Source organism: Mauremys mutica, chromosome 1 (genome assembly GCF_020497125.1).
Source record: "Mauremys mutica isolate MM-2020 ecotype Southern chromosome 1, ASM2049712v1, whole genome shotgun sequence".
NCBI classification, from domain to species: Eukaryota; Metazoa; Chordata; order Testudines; family Geoemydidae; genus Mauremys; species Mauremys mutica.
Genome location: NC_059072.1, coordinates 129,060,018 through 129,081,602, shown reverse-complemented (window position 1 = coordinate 129,081,602; position 21,585 = coordinate 129,060,018).

Below are 21,585 nucleotides of genomic sequence, written 5' to 3'. Positions count from 1 at the left end.
AGGGTGACCAGATGACAAATGTGAAAAATTGGGATGGGGGTGCGGGTGGGTGTGGGGGAAGGGTAACTGGTGCTTATATAAGAAAAAGCCCCAAATATTGGGATCGACCCTATAAAATAAGGACATCTGGTCACCCTAAGTAAAACAATAATCATAACAAGAATCTTAAAATACACAGGGGTATTTAGACTAAATAGCCCTAGTTTTTTCTCCTTTTCATGGTATTTCCATTCATTTATACTGTATTTCATCAACACTATTCATGAGTTAATGGAAGCAGTTTTCTTCAAGCTCATTACCGTATGTGCTTGTACAGTGCCCCAAACCATGCACAGAGTATTGGTGTGTATAGTGAGCTCAGAAATACCTGAAAGCCTCTCAATGGAATCTCAGAAACTTTTTCTTTGTGTGCCTTGATTTCATCTTGCCAAACAACTACTGCATCTTTTTGGGTGCAATCTGAGACAGACATACCGTGGGGAAGGGAAAAAGCAAACTTAGTAAATGTGACTTTGGTAGGAATTTAAAGAAGATCTAAAGCAAAAGCCGACATATCATAAAATAAATATTTAAATACCGTTCCGTCCCTGCTACTGTCTGTTTCACTGACCCAACATTTTATGTGGAGCAGATAAACAAGAAACTCTAAACAAGTTGTGTTGTTTCATAGAGAAGGATGTTTTCTTTAAAGCATCTGGATTCTAGCAAAATACACTCAACCCTAATTAGGGTGACCATATTTCCCAAATGGAAAATGGGGCCACTCATTCAAACCCTGCTGGCCCCCTGTCCACTAGGATATCACTGATGGATTAAACCTTGCTGGCCTCCACACCAGGCTATCACTGGTCGATTGAACCGTGCCACCCCCCGCCAGGCTATTGCTGGTTGCTGAACCCTCCCGGCTGTTTCCCCCTCTGCACAGGACTGGCATCTCCGCTCGCCTCCCACACATTCCTCTGACTGCACTGCACCCCACTTTTTTGACAAAAGTGGGCACTTGTCCCTTTTGCTCTGTCAAACTGATCAAGTTGGCAAGATCAAACGGGACAAATGCCCACTTTTGCCAAAAAAAGTCAGGATGGCCAGGACAAGCCTTAAAAAAGGGACTGTCCTGGCCAAAACTGGACGTATGGTCACCCTAACTCTAAATAAAAATGTTTCCATTCTAGATTCACCTTTCCAGACAAAAGTCTTCCCCTGAGTTACTTTGATGAAGAGGCCGAATACTCTGTCAGTGTAAATTGGTACTGCTACATTGACTAGAATAAACCGGCAGAGAATTTGGTTCCTGTGTGTGTAATGATCTGTGCAGGATTTCTTTAACTAGGTGAAAGTAAACACAATGTAGAAGCTATTAGGTTTACTATTACTGTAGAAGAGTTCCGTGTTCTCTCTATAAAGTATCTAAGAATTATCTGCTTAATTTTTCTTAAAAGGATTAATTCATCAATATATTAGACTGTAGCAGGGTGGACCCGGCTCCTGCCCGGAGGGGCTTGAAATGCTGCCTGCCAGGGCTTGAGAGGCGTGGCTCTGCAAGCTGGGCCGAGTAGGGAAGTGGCCACAGCTGGGGCCACGCCCCAAACTGAAGCCCTGGGGCTTATAAGAGGGCAGGGAAGCCAGAGCCCAGACAGTCTCTCTCTGCCTTCAGAGAGGGATGGGCCTGGCTGCTTATGAGCAGAGGTAAAGTACCTGGGTGAAGCAGGGCTGGGAACAGGCTGAGGAGCTAGGGAAGCTCCAGCCTGGAAAGCCCCAGGCTGCGGCCTAGCAAAGGGCCAAAGGTACTGGGGGTTGCAGAGGGCAGCCCAGGGGTAGGACAAAGCAGCAGGTCCAAACCCCTTTTGCCTGTGATGAGTGGGCTGATACTGCAGTCTGCCCCAGGGTGTGGGGCTAGACCATGACTGTCAGTGGCCACTACTGAGGCAAAGTGGGGATAGTAGTGTGGGGGTTCCCCTGGGAGGGGGAGACCCAATTATAGTGAAAGGGGCACCGGGTCCAGGGAGGGACACGGGGGCCTGAAGACAGGTGGATCACCAGCCTGCAGAGGGCGCTCCATTGCCTGGAACGAGCTAATTCCCAGAGTCACCAGCAGGAGGCGCCGCAGGGGTGAGTCCGACCGTTTACATAGACAAAGACTAGTCGACTATATCTCTATCATAGCTGCACACAGATTTGGAGAAGAATGGAGGTGAGGAAGTGTCCTCATGTGTACCTCTGTTTTTCTTTCTCCACCCCATTCTTTAATGTCTTTTTTTCCTCCAAACTTTTCTCTCATCAATCCGTGGGTCCTGTGCCATCGTGACCATACTTTTGATGGCTGGTCTGGATATGGCTGCCTCAGAAATCAAGTCAACTTTGCTACTATCACTAGTACATCAGTGAAACCCACTGCCATTAGGCCATCTGTCTGGTGCAACTGTCACCCATGTATTATAAACCTTCTTAGATTGTTTGCATGGATCTACCCGTGTCAGAAGGAACTGTATACATAAGGTATCACTTTATGACCTGTAACTTTTTTTTTAAAAAATCATGATTATTATAATTGCTTATCTTTAAATAATATTTGCCAACACATTTACTATCATCAATTAATTATCATTCTAAATTACAGAAATGCCAAGAAAAGGGAAATTTATTAATTGTGGATAATATTTAGGTTCTTCAACCTTTTTAAAAAAAGAGTTGGGTGAAGTTTAGTGCTAATTCAAGTTGAACAGCACTAGTTACAGGCAGATGCCATAGAAACAGGAACTTTATGGCCTCCCCCAATGGGCATCAATCCTAATCTGCAACACACCTGCTACTCCAGGTCTGGACCTCTCCTCATCAGCAAGTGCCAGTTATAACAGACTGTAGTACAGTGATTTGTTATGTGTTCAAAGATTACACATGATTTAGGCCTAATTTAAATCCAGTTTTAGTGGTGAAAGTCTGATGCATCAACTCACAGCTTCAACTACCCTGGTTCTCTAATGATGAGCTTTCTTTTCATTCCTTCAAAACACATTTTGCTTTTGGTAATTTCTAAATTTGCAAACAAACATATATATTTAAAATGTCTTTTTAAAAGAATTACTGTGCATGTGAAGTACTTTTCAAAAAGGCTTTCATTGCATGTCTGTTATTTTGGATTTGTCACACACATTCACACAGGCCTAAAATTTTCAAAAGGGACAAGTGATTTTGGGTGCCTCACTGATGCTGAACCTGAGATATTTTAAGGGGAGTTAAAGAGGGTGTTAAGCAGCTTCTAAAGATCAGGCCTTTTTAAGGCATCTCAAATTGGATACTCAATACCACTCATTTCTTTGTAAAATATAAGCCACGATATCGTGTAATGGCTCTGAAGTAGCTATTGCAAGCAGTATACTAAACAGCTTTACATCTTAGCACCACATGGGCTCTCAGAGCATTTTATTTACTTAGGGCCAAATTCTGCCCTTATTAACAGCTATAAACCTCATTGACCTAAGTTGTGAGACAGTAGAAGAACTGGGGAGATAAAGGAGAGGGTGTGGCCTGGATTGCTAGAGGGAGCCTACAGAGAAGATTCTTATGGTTGTCAGCTTTTTCTATAAAGAAGAGGGGAAGAAGCAAGCCAGGCGACATAGGAACACTTGACAAAGCCATAGAGTAATCCACTGAGGCTCAGAAGTGCCAATGTTCTTAAGGATTATCAAAGATGACCTCCTATCTAGGATACAAGAGGGAGATGAAGAAGAAGAGGCTATTCACCTTGTGGAAGAACTACAGTGATTGCAAAAGAGTGAATAATCTCTTCTTCTTTGAATAGTGATCCCTATGGGTGCTCCACTTCAGATGACTTCTGAGCAGTATCCCCAGAAGGAGGAGGGATCTTCGAAACAGAGCCTGGTACTAAAGACAGAACTTCACTGACAATTGCCGCGTCATATCTAGAGGCATGGGACAAGGCACAGTGCTTGGAGAAAGTATGTACTGAAGACCATCTGGTGGCTCTGCAGATCTACGTTACTGGAACATCTTTAAGTAGGGCCATAGACATTGATTGTGACCTTGTAGCATGGGCTAATACCCCAGCAGGAGGCTGGGCATTGGCAGTGTCAAAGCAAGCGATAATACACCCTGAAATCCACCTTGGTAGACACAGTGGATCCATTAGATCTATCTGCAATGGAGATAAAAAGTTTAGGAGACTTCCAAAATGCTTTGAGCCTATCTAGATAGAAGGCCAATGCTCTTCTGACTTCTAAGGTATGGAAAGAAGCTTCCTGTCCTAGAGCTATGTGGTTTCACAGAAAAAATGGTAAATGAATAATCTGGTTCAGGCAAAATTTGGACAACACCTAACATACAAATTTTGGGTGTGGATATAGGGAAAAAACTTGTCCCGGAAGAATACCATAAAGGGAGGCTCCACCATCAAGGTCCCAATTTCTCCAACTCTTTCAGCCTATTGAAAAGGCTAGTGAAAGGCTTTTGAAATGTAATAGCTATTGAAAAGGCCTTCTTCATAAAAGATTCAGTAAGGAACAGTTCAAATGGGTGTCTTGTGAGACCTCTGAGAACTAGATTAAAGTCTCAAACTGAGGGGTGGTTTATACTTGATGGAAGAGGTTCCCCTGTCCTTTAATGAAGCTTACTATTATATGATGAGAAAATATGGAGAAACCCTTTAACTGGAGAATGAAAGTTTATTACTGCAGCCAAATGAACCTTGATCGAGCTACTTGATAAACCTGTTTACTTCAGTTGTAGCAGGTAATCCAGGATAAGCAAAAGTGAAGAAGATTCAGGTGTGAATTTTCACACCAATAGCTAAATCATTTCCACTTCTGTAGGTAATTATTATGGTTAGATTCTTTCCTGCTGTTTTATAACACCTGCTGTACCTCTTCAGAACAAGCAGATTTTATCCCCATGAGCCATCAAGGAGCCATGTCCTGAGGAAGGGAAGTTCCAGTTTGGTATGAAGCACTTGGCCGGTGTCTTGTGAGAGGAGACAAGGAGTGCACAGAAGATTGTTTGCTGGTCCAGCGAACAATCAAAACAAGTAAGGATACCATACTTGTCTTGGCCACATTGGGACTATCAGGATAATCCTGGCTTTGTCCTGCTTGATTTTGTTCATCACACTTAGAATTAGAGGTATTGGCGGAAACATGTAATACAGGCCCTTTAGCCAAGAAAGGAGGAAGCAGTCCCCAAGGGATTGGAGGCCAAGATCCCTTCTTGGACAAAACAGATGACACTTCCTGTTTGTAGTGGTGGCAAAGATGCCCACTTCCAGGCACTCTCAAATTTGAAATATTTCATCTAGGATTCATGGATCCAATTCCCATTAATAGTCCTTGGAAAAGTACCTGCTGAGGGCATTGGCCATGGAGTTTTGTACTTTGGGAAAATACTCCGGTTGGTGTTGCTTACTGGAGTGGTATCTGAAGTGAGTCTGCCACTTGTTTAATGAGATCTTGGCCTAAAGTCATTGGCCACAGACAGTGGCGGGAGCATTGCCACTTTGTTTGGTGATGATGAGATGATTGCAGTTTGAGGGGTAGCTTATCTGCCTTAGTATCCTGTGTCTCGAATGTCTCCTCCTGCCGGAGAATGGTCTGAAGTGGGTAGAGATTGCGTCTCCCTATCATTCCAGTGAGCTAAGTTCGGCGCCCTCAAAAACTGCTGTCTGTTAGCAGCCCCGGGGTCCCAGTATGCCCAGTGTGGAGTTCCATACAGGGGAGGAGGTGATATCCATTAAATTTGTTCCCGTCATTTGTGGTAACTTCTCTGGGCTTCCTCCTTGTCTCTGTGATCAACACAGAAGTGGGTGAGTGGGAGACCCCTGCACAGAAATAGGGAAGTTGAATGGGCAGAAAGGAGGCCAAGCTGAAAGTGGTGGCGAGCCAGGAAGTACTGGTGACAGATGAATGTCCAGTGACTGAGCGAGTCTCAGTACTGAGAGGCATTCGGTACCTATGTTCAGTGGAGACCACAGTTCCTATGCTACAGTTAAGTCCTTTGAGTACCTACATTCTTTAAGTACCAAATGGAATGATGATCACTCTCAAAGTGAATGGTACCAAAAGTTTAGATTGCTCTGACAAAGGCTTCGACAGAGGTGGATGCTTTGATTTACATGGTACCCAGGGATTCCTCAAGGTGGGTACCAGAGGCAGGATTGTGTCTGGTGGTACTGGTCTGGAGGAAGGTCTCTCCTTGCTGCCCCGACACACCCAGATGATACCAAAGATTTCTCAGAGTCTTGTTTGCTCTTAGAATATCTATGGGGTTTCCTGGCTCTGCGGGTACTAGAGAAACCTGTAGCCTGAATGTTACTGGACAGAGAAGTCAACAGTTCTGAGACCACAGACCTAGTGAGAGATTGAGATCTTTTAAGAGCAGACTCCTTGCGAGGTGAGGCAGAGCTCCTCTTCCTGGGACCTTTGGAAGTCTCTGAAACCTTCCTTTTTCTGAGGCAGTCTAAGCCAATGTCGGCAGCTTGCTGGATCTGCCTGGAAACTGATGTACAGGGGGATTCTCCTGACCTGGCTCTGAAGCAGGGCGAAGGGAGCACTGCATAATAAGAAGCCTCAGCTTGCTCTCTCAGTTCTTCTTCTAGCCCTGGACTTAAGGGCTAAACAGAAGCTACACTTCTGTGGAATGTGCGGCACTCCCAGGTAGTGAATGCACTTGGAGAGGCCATTGATAACAGGGATGGTGTCTCAGCAAGTGAGGAAGTGCTTGAACCCTGGAAAGCCAGGAATGCTTTCCCAAGAGGAGGACAAAGGAAAAATATGTTGCACTTTCACTAGTAAAACCAAACTAACAACTATACTAAGCTAAACTAATACTAAAATGTTAATAGATGAGGCACGCTCAAGTCAGACATACCAGAGCTCCTTCCCAGGCCAAGGTGGTTGAGAAGAAAGTGAAGGCAGTTTGCCCATGCAGCCCTATATTGCCTCAAAGTGGGGCACAAGGATGTGTAGGGTGCATGCATGGGGTGAACAGACGTTGCTAGCGAAAATCTCCAATCATGGGATATGTGCACCTGAAGTGGAACACCCAGAGGGACACTGCTCAGAAAAGAAGGGGACTTAGGGCTTCTGCGTCTGGATCGATGGGGAGCCAACCCCATACTCTCTGCACTGTACAATTTGTTGCTGTGTACTCCCAGTTAGTATAAATGAATAAAGTTGCAGCCTAATTAAACCACATCCACATCCTCCTGTTTCTCTTCCAGTGTGGATGGATAATTGTATTGACTATCATACTCCTGCTGCTAGGGATTCTGCCATTGTGTGGATGTTGTATATCTCATCCTCATGTTTGCAACCATACCAAAAGCAGGCAAAGTTCCAGTGTTGGAGTTGTTCTTCATGTGCCTTTTCAGGCACGTTGAAAAATATGTAAGCAACAGCCTCTAAAGCAACATTAGTTTTGCTGTCCAGTAGAGGAAAAGCCCAAAGGCCAAACTGATCCAATGGGTCAGCATACAAGAGGGACTTGCCAGTTTACTGGGAACACTGATACTCCTTCCCTCAAATTTACATGAGTCAACCTGTGATTTGCTTTGGCACTCCTCATGCAAGGCAAATTAATTTATTGGCAAGGATATACAAATGCATATTGTAACTAACAATTTCTTCTGCTTTACACTGCAGGAATCTACCCACAAATTCCAAACTGTAACCTCTCAAAAATTCCTTCCTCTCCAAGCTCCATAATGTAGACACAAAATATTAGAAGGTAAAAATATAACCATAGCACATGGTCATAGCACTCTCTATGTATCTCTCTCTGCATACAGTTTAAATAGCCTAATACTGGCTTTATTACATGTTGATATAATACAGTGCAACCTTGTTTATCAAACCCTACGCTCCAAAAATACTACTATATTCAAAAACAGAGCAAACTTTCTAATTATGAGAGGTGCCCAGGTACCATGTAGAAGAAGCCCCAAAATCTACTGTTTGAATCAAAAAGTCCTTCTTTGTCTACAAACATGCTATCAATTCTGTTGTAGATATGTATTTTGAAAATGCTTTACCCTGCCCTCTCTTCCTCTTTCCTGACCTGGTGCCAATGAAACTTCACCTCTGAATGAGAGAGCAGCTGAGCAGGCCAACATAGGTACTATGGTAGTGGGATTTTAGCAGAAGACAGAGTGGCAAAAGTAAAATACCTGTAGATTTTATCCACTGTAATTCCACTTACACAGCACATTCCCTTTCTGAACTTGATCGTGCTACAGAAGGCTCATTTACTCTTTTCACAGCAACTTTTCATTTAAAAAAGGGACTACAAGTTCTGTTGTTGTGTAACATACACCTCTATTGGAAGAATCTAAGTTTCATTTTCCTGACATGATTATTCTGCATTCAGAACTTGCAGTTACGAGCATTTCTTACTAAAAGTTAACTTGATAGGATTGCTTCTTTCTGAGGCGCACGTATTTTCTTTTTTCTCCAAGCTAATTTGCTGAGCTGGAAGGACAAATTGCTCACTACCAAGTCCTGACTGTAAATGTTCTATGCAGCAGTAAGCCAGGCTAGCTTTCTACAAACAGCAAATTCTTATTTAGAGAATATCTCTTACAAGTGTCTGGAGAAATACAAATTTCCTTGAGACATTTCAGTAGATACTTGTTATCGCTCTTTTTAGTAATCAGCCATTTCCTGGTTCCCAAAGCAAATAATCAAGGACTAAATTACTCTAAATACAGAAGGGAAGATCATACCTAACTCAGATTATATGCACATACATATACATAGTATTACAGATTAATATTTTTCCTTTGCTCTGACCGAAACAGAATCCAGGGCTCCCATTTAAACCAATAGGAATTTTGCCACTGACTTCAGTGGGTGCAGAATTGGATTTTATGTGTTTGTTTCCTTGGGCAACCACTGCATAAAATATTAGGATATAAAAAATTACCTTGACAGTGAAAAAACATCAAAAGCCCTTGTTTTAATGTTCCCAGTCCTTTCATTGCAACTGTCCTCCAACTGCCAGTTGTTGTATTAAATAAAACAGAAGCAAAAATTACCGCTGTAACGGGAATACAAGAAAGTGACCTGATCTACAAAATATGTCCACAACAGACCTGATTGTGCTCCCACTCAAGTCAATGGAAGTTTCATCTTCAGTTAAAGATCCTACTACCTGTGTGAAGCAAAGCATTACTGGCTTGTAATGTAACATGCTTAAAACATATGCCAAATATAATTGGGTCAGATAAGAGATTATATGTAATGGCATGATTTTCAAATTTCCTAAAGCTTCAATGCAGTATAAAGTTGTAAAATAACAGTGCTTCAGGAAGCTTTAAAGATTCAATATCTCAGGTCTTATGCTCTTCAGTCACTTGGCTGCAACATGTCAGTATTTAAGCAATGTCCCTTAATATGAGCCCTGAAGTCTGTTCACGGTCACCATTTACATATCCAATGCACTGAAATACTGAACTCCTATCATCCTTACAGAAATGCAACTTCTGTGAGTAGTACAATTGACTAAAAAGTGTTAGTTGTACAGCTTATGGAAGTTTTAGTAAGCTGGATGGATTTCTTGTGGGATTCTACATAACTATACAAATACTTCAGAGAATCATTGAAAATTCCTTTTACTATTGTGAGATTCCCATTGCCTAAAAATACAGCCCTCTCAATCACGATTTCATGTCCGGAAGAGAAGTATCTGTTCTTCTTATAATTTTTTAAAAGAAGCAGACAAGGTTGGAGAGGATGGAAATAGTGGATTTAGACTGCTTTACACTCGCATTTCACGAGTAGATGATAGGTTTTATCATGCTTACATGACAAAGTCTTGTTAGTTAGGGTGTTGGTACAGCTGCCTTCCCTGTTTAACTTGCTGCTAATACAGCAAACATAATCATCCTAAACATGAATTGCCCAAACAGAAACAAGGCTCTTTTTGCATACCCTGCAAAAGAAATCTGTAAATGGGAACAAGATTATTACATTACAGGCGTGTTGTGAGGATATACACATTCAAGATTATGAAGCACTCAGATACTATGATAATGGAGCAATATAAATACCACAGATACAACTATGTTCTTCATGAAACAGAAAGAACCCAACTTGACATTCAGATGCCAGCTGAGTTTGCAGGACTGCCAATTAGAAAAAATGTCTTTTTACCTACACATTTAAGCAAATTTAATGCAGAATCAATAAGACATAATAAATGTGGAGTCTACAATGTAATTTTTACTAAGTGACTTTTCAGAGAAGAATTGCATCATAAAAAATATTGTCATGAATACAGCCACAAATGATAAGTCAACAAACTAGCACAATTTAAAAAATATAGAGCTACTCAAAACCACACGTTACTCAGGCACCGTCCATCAAGCCATAGCCTACAAGATGAGGCAGGGCATTGTGTCCTTAAGGTTAAGCTCAATATGCAAAGATTCAGACAAAACAGGGCTAAAACAAGATCAAACCATCTTGATTTTGGTATTACAAGAAACCTGAGCAACATTTTGCAAATGCATAACTTATCCCAGTTTTGTCCCACCCTAAAAATATATATAGCACAAAAGGGCTGCTAAAGAAAAAATCCACATAATATCACGTGTAAGACTTTTTTAGTGAAATATTTCTCTCTTACTCCCTTGGTGACTGTGACATCATTATTTTAATAAACTATTCAAGGCTAGACTCCTCACTCCCCCATAACCCTCAGAACAAAACCACATCAGTCAATATATGTTACTACTGCAAGTCAGTCTCTCCAGCATGGCTTGCTGCTTTTCTCACCAGTCTTATAGTAACTTTACTATGGAGTTTAAGTCATCTGTTCTGGCTGAGACACTCATCACTAGAATGCAGAATGTCAATCACTTACACTATCCAGAAGTATTAGCACACCACAGATTCTAATTAGAAACTAAACACAGTGTTATCTAAAATGATTCAGAGAAGGAGTAAGTTGATGCATGTTTTAGAAATCCTTCTTGTTGCACAGTAGTTAGGGATAATACCCACCTCACAGCTCATTAGCAAATCAAAATATTATACTGTATAAATATTACTTTGCTCTTTTATGTTGAACAGAAGTCCAGGATCTCAGGAACCTCCATTACAGAGTCGATGTGATTTAGTTATATTGGAACATCATAGAAAATGGAAAGCAGACCTGATTGTCCAAAAACAGCAAGAGGGAAGCCAATATACTGTATACTTTGGTCCTTCCTCTGCACAACTAGCACTACTCAGCCTCAGGACATTCGAAACTCTGGAATATCTACTGGCAGAACACAAAGAAACTATATATTGTACAACTCTGTACATGAATTCTCAGTACTTCACTGCTGGATTTCTTTTTTTCTTGAAAACAATACAACCCACTATAAATCTTCACAGCACTAACTTAAAGTTTAACTAAAAGTCTGACCATAAGGCTGAAGAAAACTGGCACAGAACTGAAATAAAAAATATAAATGTTTAATAGCAAAAGAAGGATATGAAAGGACATGCAGCTGTTTTTCTGCACAATTTCTCAAAATGGGAACTGGAGAGCATGTCACAAATGCAGACTGTGCTCTCACTTCTACTTGAGATAAACATTTATACTCTATTCATTTTAAACAGGAAGACATAACACTAGGACATGACCTTTAATTTCACTGAGCCTGTGAAAGCAAGCCACCCCAGCTCCACTGCAATGCAGTTAAATATCTAAGAAGAGATGCATGGTATTCCACTGCTTTGTTATTACAGGTGTACTTGATTTTACATTCAATGAGGAAGGTGTAGTTTTATGGCTCTGTGGAAAAACCTTTAAAATGCTTGTGGGTGAGTATCTAATGATGCCAGATTGGTGTTGGGAAACATAATAGGAAGATAAAGTACTGAAGAAATTATCTACATGCCAATGAACTAGCGGTTAGGTAAATAATAATAAACCATACATAAATAGATTTGGTTTCTTTTTAGTGTTATTACAGATGTGTGCCTCCTTGTGTTCTTTTATAAGAGTAAAGTTCTGATGCTTAAACACTAACCCTCTAGGTTTCTGTAGGTTGAAAACTATTGAGTTTATGGGATATCTACAAAGATGAAGTAAGATTAATTTACAGGGGGAAACATACATATTTTGAACAGTCATAAACAGGTTTGTGTGGTGAAGTTGGTACAGAAATTTGTTTCTTCTTTGTAAGCTCCCCCCCTCATTTACCCCATAAAAATGAAAGCAGAAAAATTATTAAAAAGTGTGCAACTAAACATTTTGGTGAGTCAACAGACAAGTATTTATATAAAGCATTTGTTAAAATAAAGAATGAAATAGGACAAGTTTTCAAAAGTGACTAGTGATGATGGGTCTTTCAGTTTTTTGGGTGCACCATTTAAAACATCTTAAGGAGAGGCCTGATTTCTAGAAAGTGCTGAGCCCCTTTATGGTGTCTCAAGTACTGTAACCAAAAATTGAGGCACCCCAAAATAACTGGTCACTTTTGAAAATCTTGACCACCTGCCAAGGTTTAAAGAAAAGTTCTCCATTATCTGTTATGAACAGTTTGTGACACTTACATGAGAAAAAGCAAGAAAGATAGAACTATGCACATAAAGGGTGAAATCCTGGCCCTATTGTGCAGTTTCCTGGAGTATAACTGCCTGAAGTAGGAGATCTGCTTTCGTTTAGTTTGACCTCTCATCATGAGGGGGCCCCTTCATGAGCTACTGAGGGCTCAGCCCTGGGTTACTTCCAACACTGGTTGTATTAGAGTTATGCAGTCCCAGAAACACACAACTCCAAAAGCCAGTGAATCACTCAAGGTAAAACTAGCTAAAGATCTACCTATGTAATCAACATGCCTGGGAAAATATGTGTTTTTAACCGCATCAAACCATACAACTTTACTCTGCATTTTTCAAAACATGGGAATGTGCAAACACCATATTGTATACACTAATATTTATAATATGTCAGCTATGAAAAAGAAACTGCAATATTAGCTTATATAAGAATAAAATATGCCATTACAGGAGATTTTCTGATCTTTATATAGATCTTCAGTTTTAAAGATAGCTTTTAATAAAAGCTTGTTTGTTTCAAACCCTTATGTTTTCATTGCCACTTCTTTTTCTCCCATGATAATATGAGACAAGCAAAATCTTGGTCGCTAATAATCCCAAATTTCATGGAAGTTGAGGCCTGGAGTATAACATTACAGTTTGCACCCAGTCCCCATAAGGAGCTTGACCAGATCCAAATATGGCTGAACTTTTATCAGACATTTGTGAGTTAAGTCCATCTCTAGATAAAATTTAATTTCTTAGCTGTTGGGAAGGGTTCCAGACTGCAAAGAACATCTGGAAATATTTTGCCTTTCTATACAGCCTTCCATCTGAGAATCTCCAAGTACTTTACAAATATGAATAAATTAATCCTCCATATACTGGCCCTCCTCTGAGGTATTACTATCCCAATATTGCATATAGTGAAATTGAGAAACAGAGAGATCAAGTGACTTATCAAAGGTCACACAGGAAGCATGTGGCACAACTGGGAATAGAATAGACATCACCTGACTCCTCATCCTGTGCTTCAGCCACAAGACCATCCTTCCTGTCTGGAAAAGTGTGTAGGATGAGTGACAGATATTTGTCTTCCGTGTTACCTTTGAGAAGCAGAGCTGAATGAGAGTTTAATAAGAAAAGCCAAAAACACATTCACCTTGTTTCAGGTTTTGTTACTAATTCAAAACCTGAAAAGTTTGCTGAGGCTTCTGAAAATTTTGATGCATCTAGGTTACATTTAATAAAAATTTGGGTTGCAGTTTATAGTTCTGAATGAAAAACAGCCAAAACTTAGCTCTGCATCATTTTGACCTGAAACAAGACAACATTTGATGGTTTAAGGTCATAAGTGTGAAGATTTAGAATCAATTGAAACCAAATTTAAAACAAAACTCAGGTGCTGCTGAACTGACTTCAGGCATCACCATGGTTTAAATGTTTACTAATATTAATAGTAAACTAATATCGATTAAGAAAAATAAAAATAGATTAAGCAACTCCCCCCATAAACAGAAACTGTTTAGCTCTGCTAACTTCTAATTGGGAGAATTACAAAAACAACAGCAAATTAAGTTAATTCACTATAAACTCTTCAAGGGCAGGAACTGTGTCGTACTGTATGTTTGTACAGCAATGGGGACCCCGTCCTGTCTCGGACTCTACTGGACGTCTGGGCACCATGGTATTACAAATAATAAAATGGTGATGCCTAGTATTAGTACCCAGGTGAATAACGCCTCTACAAAATCCTCAGATGCTGACCATGTCACCAGCTTACATCTGAGCAAAAAAGACTTTGGCAATGTCCATGTTTGATTTTAGTATCAAATTCTAGTCTTACTAAAATTTCATTTATGGTACGTATGTCCTCCATTAAAGTGTTATTTTAAATGCATACAATTAATGTGCAAAATATTGTGTAAATTAATATGATCCAACTACAAATGATTTTTTTATGGATAGAGCCCACTGAGGGATATAAAATCAGTTGTAATATTAATTGAGTTGTGACATTTATAGGCAGCAGGAAGGACAAAAGGAAGTACTTCACATAACACACAGTCAACCTGTGGAACTCATTGCCATGGGATGTGAAGGCCAAAGACATAACTGTGTTAAAAAAAGAATTTGATAAGTTTGTGGAAGATAGGTTTGTCAATGACTATTAGCCAAGATTATCAGGGAAGTAGTCCAGTGCTCCAGGTGTCCCTAAAAACTCTCACTACCAGAAACTGTGACTCAATGACAGGGAATGGATCACTTGATAATTCCCTTGTTTTGTTCATTCTCTCTGAAGCACCTGGCATTGACCACTGCCAGAAGACAGGATACTGGGCTAAATGGACCATTGGTCTCACCCAGTATGGCAGGTCTTATACTGAATAATACTATAGTGAGTTTGCAGGTGGGCAAAACACTATGGTTGTACAGTAGGTTGCAAGATGTGTAAACCAGATGTTCATCTCTGGTTCTAGTCCTTTAAGGTAAAAAATGTTAATTAGTTCTGTAAATCAATAGCTACTCATGCAGGCTAGTGTGGGTCAGATGAAAAGCAGTTCAAAACCATGCAAGAAAATCAGAGTTTCAGTTTGGCCTCAAAAATATTTTAGTAGGACCATCATCTTTAAACACACATACAAGTATAATATATAGGGCCCTACCAAATTCATGGCCATGAAAAATGTGTCACAGCCCATGAAATCTGGTCTTTTGTGTGTTTTACCCTATGCTGTACAGATTTCATGGAGAGACCAGCATTTCTCAAATTGGGGGTCCTGACCTGAAAGAGAGCTGCAGGGGGGTCACAGTGTTGCCACCCTTACTTCTGTGCTGCCTTCAGAGCTGGGCGGCCAGAGAATGGTGGCTGCTGGTTGACAGCCCAGCTCTGCAGGCAGCAGAGCAGAAGAGTGGCAATAGCATACCATGCCATCCTTACTTCTGTGCTGCTTCTGGTAGTAGCTCCGCCTTCAGAGCTGGGCTCTCAGCCAGCAGCCGCTGCTCTCCACTGCCTAGTTCTGAAGGCAGCGTTGTTGCCAGCAGCAGCGCAGAAGTAAGGGTAGCTGAACCACAACCCCCCTACAACAACCTTGTGACACCCCCCAACTCCTTTTTGGTTCAGGACCCCTAAAATTACAACACCGTGAAATTTCAGATTTAAATAGCTGAAATAATGAAATTTATTATTTTTAATATCCTATGACCATGAAATCGACCAAAATGGACTGTGAATTTGGTAGGGCCCTAATTATATATAATTTCACATTTCTGGTAAGAACTACGTTTATTACACAGAGAACAGTACTTTTTCCAGACTGGACCATTAATAAGTAAGGCCATAATCTGGCACTTGGATCTGTGTGGATGGATCTTTGCAACCCCACAGATTTGATGGCAGGATCAAGGATTAGGAAAGCCAGAAATAAACTCCCAATATGAGTATTACAGAACTACAGCACCTGGCCTTGCCAATACAGTGAAGCGTACTTTTTCAAGACACCCACTTATCCAAATGCCTGATGAATAGTTAGTTAGATATGTTAGATGAATTTCCAAAAATAGGCATATTCTGGTAGCTTTTTCAAAGTAGTCAACTGTTACTGCATCAATTTGACTTTTTTGTTTGTTTTTGTAAATGTGGATTCAGATTTTTTTTGGCATTTTGGGGTGCTATTTTTGAATTATTCCAATTAAAATGGATTTAGTTACAAATGTAAAGCATCACATGGCTCTTTTGGACTTAATAAATAAATAAGCAACTCTATTGTCTATGAAAGTACTGTCTCAAAGTATCTGGGTTCTTCAGGTCTCCTTGACCTTGGTTAATCTAAGTACAGATCTGGATATGCCACAGAGACTATATTGTTCGCATTGATCTCCTCCTGATGATGAGTAAAGACCAGGTGGCTGTGGTGGGATGCTTAGTTGTATCCGCTGCCTTCAACACAGCTAATCATGAGGTATTGTAGACTCGCCTATGACTCCTAGAACTGTTGGCTTTCTTTTCTCTCAGAGAGATCCCATAAGTTAGATTGGGCCACTGCTTTTTGTCCTAAGGAATCTCTCATGTGGGGCTCTGCAGGGTTCCATTTTGCTCCCCTTCCTGTTTGGTGTGTCAGTAAGATAAATAAGGAGGCATGATTTATCACACTTCCATTGTGCTGATGACGTCTATACCTCAATCTTTTCCAAGCGAGACATGACTCTTGATTGTCTTTACAGTGTTTCATAGAGAACTAGGTTAGCTGTCAGAAGCCCAATTCTGATATGACTGAGATGATGCTAATAAGATGCAGGAAGCAACCAGATGTCACAGAAAACGTATTATAAAACTGCCTCCTATATTGCACGTGTCCTTTCCATTTGTTTGCATTATCAATGTATTGTAGGGTCTCAATTACTGTTAGAGAATTATACAGCTGCCGTGACCATACTTTTTCCATCCGTCTGACCTGAGGATTGTGTTTGGTTCTTTCAAGTGTGGATGTCATTACTGTGATCTGTGCCCTGTTCACCTCAAGATTAGACCACTGTAATTAACCCAGAAACTAAACTGGGTACAGTATGCTGGCCCCCACTTATTAATTTGTGTAGGTTGCCATGAGAATATGACACCAATTTTTACTGAACATTTATCAGTTTGAGGGTGGAGATACAGGTGTTGATTTTGAACTGTAAAGACTTAAACAGCTTGGGATCTGCCTGTCTGAGAGACTGCCTCTCTCTGTGACAAAGCCTCAGTACAAAAGAGAAGGAAATGCCAGAAGGATGTGGTTTATGAGCTGCCCAGAACTGCATCAAAGAGCACAAATCTGGTGGAATCTTAACCCATGGTAAGACCCATATGGGGCTTTTGGAAAGGCTGAGCTTAATTAGGGACGGTGCTTGTGGTTTAAATAGGGTATTTGAGTTTTCTTCTCTGGTCAGATATCACCTCTTCATTATTAAGAGAGTTCCTCCTTAAAAAACGGGACGCGTAGAACAAGGTTTTGTACCTTATCACAACGATCAACAGTCTCCCAAGTCACATCTGAGCTTTTGTTTTAATATCTAGCTTTTATTGACTGCATCTCATGTGTGGTGCAGTGGAGTAGCACAATACACTTTCACATCTGGAGACCTGGAATGAAATTATTTAATTATTATTAAATCCTGGTTTAGGTCACAAGTGTAAACCTGTAGCAGTCTTTTCTGTCCTGTCTACAAAACCACCGCTCAGTCTGGCACTTTAAGCAGTCCATTTGAGAAGAGGTGTTCCAGATGTGGACTGGGATGCATCAAGAGAGCTCTGCGTGGAAGTGTGCCCAATGCCTGTCCTCGTTATGTACTGCTTCAGTGTACCAATGCTTTATGTACCAGTACTATTCGTTCTTTGTTTTAACGGGCCATACTTACTCACACTCTTTAAGATAAGAAACACAAATTTAAAATGAACAGGCTAGTGCATTCAAGGCCAGCCTCTCTATAGCAGTCTTACTTTTGCAGATAACAGTGGAAGAGAGATGAACTAGGCAATGCAAGATGCCCTTTCCGGCTTTATCATAGTTACAGATGGAAGTCCTGCCATAACTTATTCCCAGGACACAGCTCCTAGACAGAGAACATATCAGATATCAGGAATCATTGGGTGAAACACTATGCCCTGTGTTATGGAGAAGCTCATAGTAGATGATTATAGTGATCCCTCATGGCCTTAAAAATCTCTGGGTGAAATCTTGGTCCCACTAACTTGAATGGAGTCAGGATTTCAGCCTATAAATTACCGATATACCACATTTCAGCCAAAAGCCCAATATAAGATTCTAAGAATATTTTTCCACTCTCCAAGAACCAAAATAAAGAAAAATATATTCATTCTGAAGCAGATTCAAGGAGGACAAGTGCATTTTGTGCTGTGTTTTCCCACATGCAGTATTTTTCTATTTCATATTGTGCCCTCTCTGACATATAATACACAGTTTTGACTTCAGTTTTGTGTTTCCCTCTTTCATTAAATATCCTACCCTTAACATTTTCCTTTTATATTAACTTTAATACTTTGGAAATCAAATTAATGCAAAGAAAGCATAAATTTAGTCCAGTGTCACAGCACAGTTAGTTCATTAAATAATACTAGTATTTGAACTTAGCATTTCCGTTTTTTGAGAAAAAATTAAACTAATTTTAACTGGGCTTCCATATGGGAGCTACATCAGCACTTTCAGTTTTAGAATTATTGCTCTTCTTGAAAGCTAGCAAATAATTCCTAATTATATTTCCTCAGACACAAACTCTGAATGTATGCACAATGCTAAATGTACAGTGGTCACCATTACATTCTTTACAATTTTATCTTTGCTAGGAATTAATGTTGCTACAATAAATACCACGAATACTGGGGTAACATTAAATACTTGCAAAGGTAAAAATGTAAAGGTTTTATTGGCAACTGCATTACTTAATAATTTTAAATAGTGAAAGACTTTTTTAGAGTTCACTTTTAATGTACATCATTAATTGAAGTCTCCTTATAATCTACATGTGACAAATTGTATAACCCATGATTTATTCCAGCTACATTTTCACATTTATTAATGGATGTTCTGAGTTGAAACACTTTATCCACCAGCAGGTTACCAAGACAAATACTATACTTCATTTTCCAGAAATCCTGTTTGCCTGGTTTTATTTGGGTGGCAACATTTCAACTGCAAGAGCAAATGACCCACATCTTTACAGAATAAAATGGGAATAAAAAAAGAGAGGGATGCTGTGGAAGGTAATGGCCTGAGACATCCAGGGGGACTTGAAGGAATATCTTGCCAGCTTTAGTGGTTCCTGGCTCCACCTACACCTGAAATGGACATGCCCCCTTTTCATTCACAGGCCTGCAAACTGCTCCTTTATGCCCCTGCTTACTGACTGAAAACATTAGGCCATATCAGATTCTTTTTTCCCCTCATATTTAATTTCCTTCTGTATCACTATACAAGTGTTTCAATATTTCCATGCACAATAATGCCACAATGCATATCTGCGTATGTATGTTTAGCCTCAATGGGATAATGTTTTTAAATAGGAAATATTATTTTAATTAATTAAAATATGTTGTTTTAAATAAAACTTAATGATTATGAATGTGACTGTTTATTACAACAAATACAGAATAGAGAGGGTGCTTTTAACTCCTTATGTAACATGCAACTTCTTGGGAAATAGCTGCCTCTCACATCTGCTGATCATAGAAGTAAAGTTCCTAGTTCTTTTTATAAAGACTTTTTATATGAGGCACCACATTCCACAGCCATATGTAGCCTCTGATAGTTCATCTAGCCTAAAAACAAAACTGTAGCTATCTAAATTGGCCCCAAGGAGACAGAACAGCATACAGTATCCTGAATTACACTACAGATGATAAATTTGTTAAAGTCTGACCATCTAGGAAGAACTTTTCCAAAAATCAAGTTCACAGACATTTGGGTGAATTTCACAACACTAGAAGGGTTATGCAATGCTATAGTCAGGAGACAGCCAGAATTATTTTTTAAAAAGCCTGTGTGTGGGGACTTCCTTAACAAAAAACTATTTATCAATTTTGTTTTTTCAAATTTCAAAATAAGAATAAGATTCCTTTCCAAGTGATAGTAAATAACGTGTGTGACACTGAACCCCATATACTTCACAGTGATATGATGATGATGATATGATTATGACATAATTATAATGTATTTTATGCAAGATAAGTCATGTGAGATGTCATTGGAAAAGTTATGATTTGCTGAATACGATTATCCTATTTGTATGCATGTATCATTTTTTGATCCAAAGTTATGAATATTGACTATGCATCTGTATTCAAATGTAGTTACACCTGGGTAACGCCCACTGGACAAGATGCTTTCAGTCTAGATAATGGGTGGGGAAGGGCCTATTCAGGGTAATGGGCCATTAGGAAAAACAATAGGCCTTAGCAGAAGCTTATCTTCCACCTGAGGAGCCTTCCTGAGAACTCTACAGACAGCCTCCGAGAAATGGCTGCTATGACTCTACAAGGACATGTGATGAGACCACACGTCTCTAGACTCCATCTTCGGATGCCAGTGTTTTTCCACAGACTGGTCTGGGAACCAAGCTTTGGGAACAAAGGCAGAGAGTGATATCATCTAGTGTTCTTTACTCCTCACCCAAGAAGACACCTGGAAACACCTGAGGAACAAAGACTGAAGTAGGGAAAGTGCTAGACCCAGGCTAAAGGGATTTTTAGCCTGTGAATGAAACACCTAAGGATTCCAAGCTGTAAAAAAGTGCATCTTGCCCCTTAAGAATCTGCAGCCTGCTTGTGTAATCTCTTAGGGTGAAAATCTGCTATTCATATCCAATCTATTTAGTATATTAAGTTTAGTTTGCATTTTTTTGTTTATTTGCTAGGTAATCTGCTTTGATCTGTTTGCTATCACTTATAATCTATCTTTTGTAGTTAATAAACTTGTTTTTGTTTTATCTAAACCAGTGAGTTGGAGTGAAGTGTGTGGGAATCATAACTCGGGGCAAATGCTGTTGCGTATTCCTCTCCGCATTGAGTGAGGGGGTGAATTTTATGAGCTTATGCTGTACAATTTTCTGTGCAGTGCAAGATGATATAATTTTGGGTTTATACTCCAGAGGGGCTGTGCGCCTGGGGAGCTGGGAGTGGCCTTAACTGTAGCCTTCCTATGCAGAGGCTGGTCAGAGAGCCAGCTTGTAACTGCAGCTGGGTGTGTCCCTACCTGTATGTATACTGGTGAAAGTGTAGGCTAGAGGGCTTTGCAGCTTGTCACAGCAATACAGTGTCAGATGGAGCCCTAGCTGGTGGGTCAGGCACTCACTGGTACCCCAGTTCCAGGTGTCACCCCGCGGGGAACCCTCCACAATGTGTATACACATGGCGCTCAGAAGCCTGAACCAGCTCCCAGTGAAGTCAGTGGGAGTCCTTCCACTTCCTTCACCAGAAATTGGATCAGGACTTAAGAGAGCAAATCTTCAGTCTAGAACTGGTTGAAATAATTGTTGCAAACAGTTTATTTGTAAA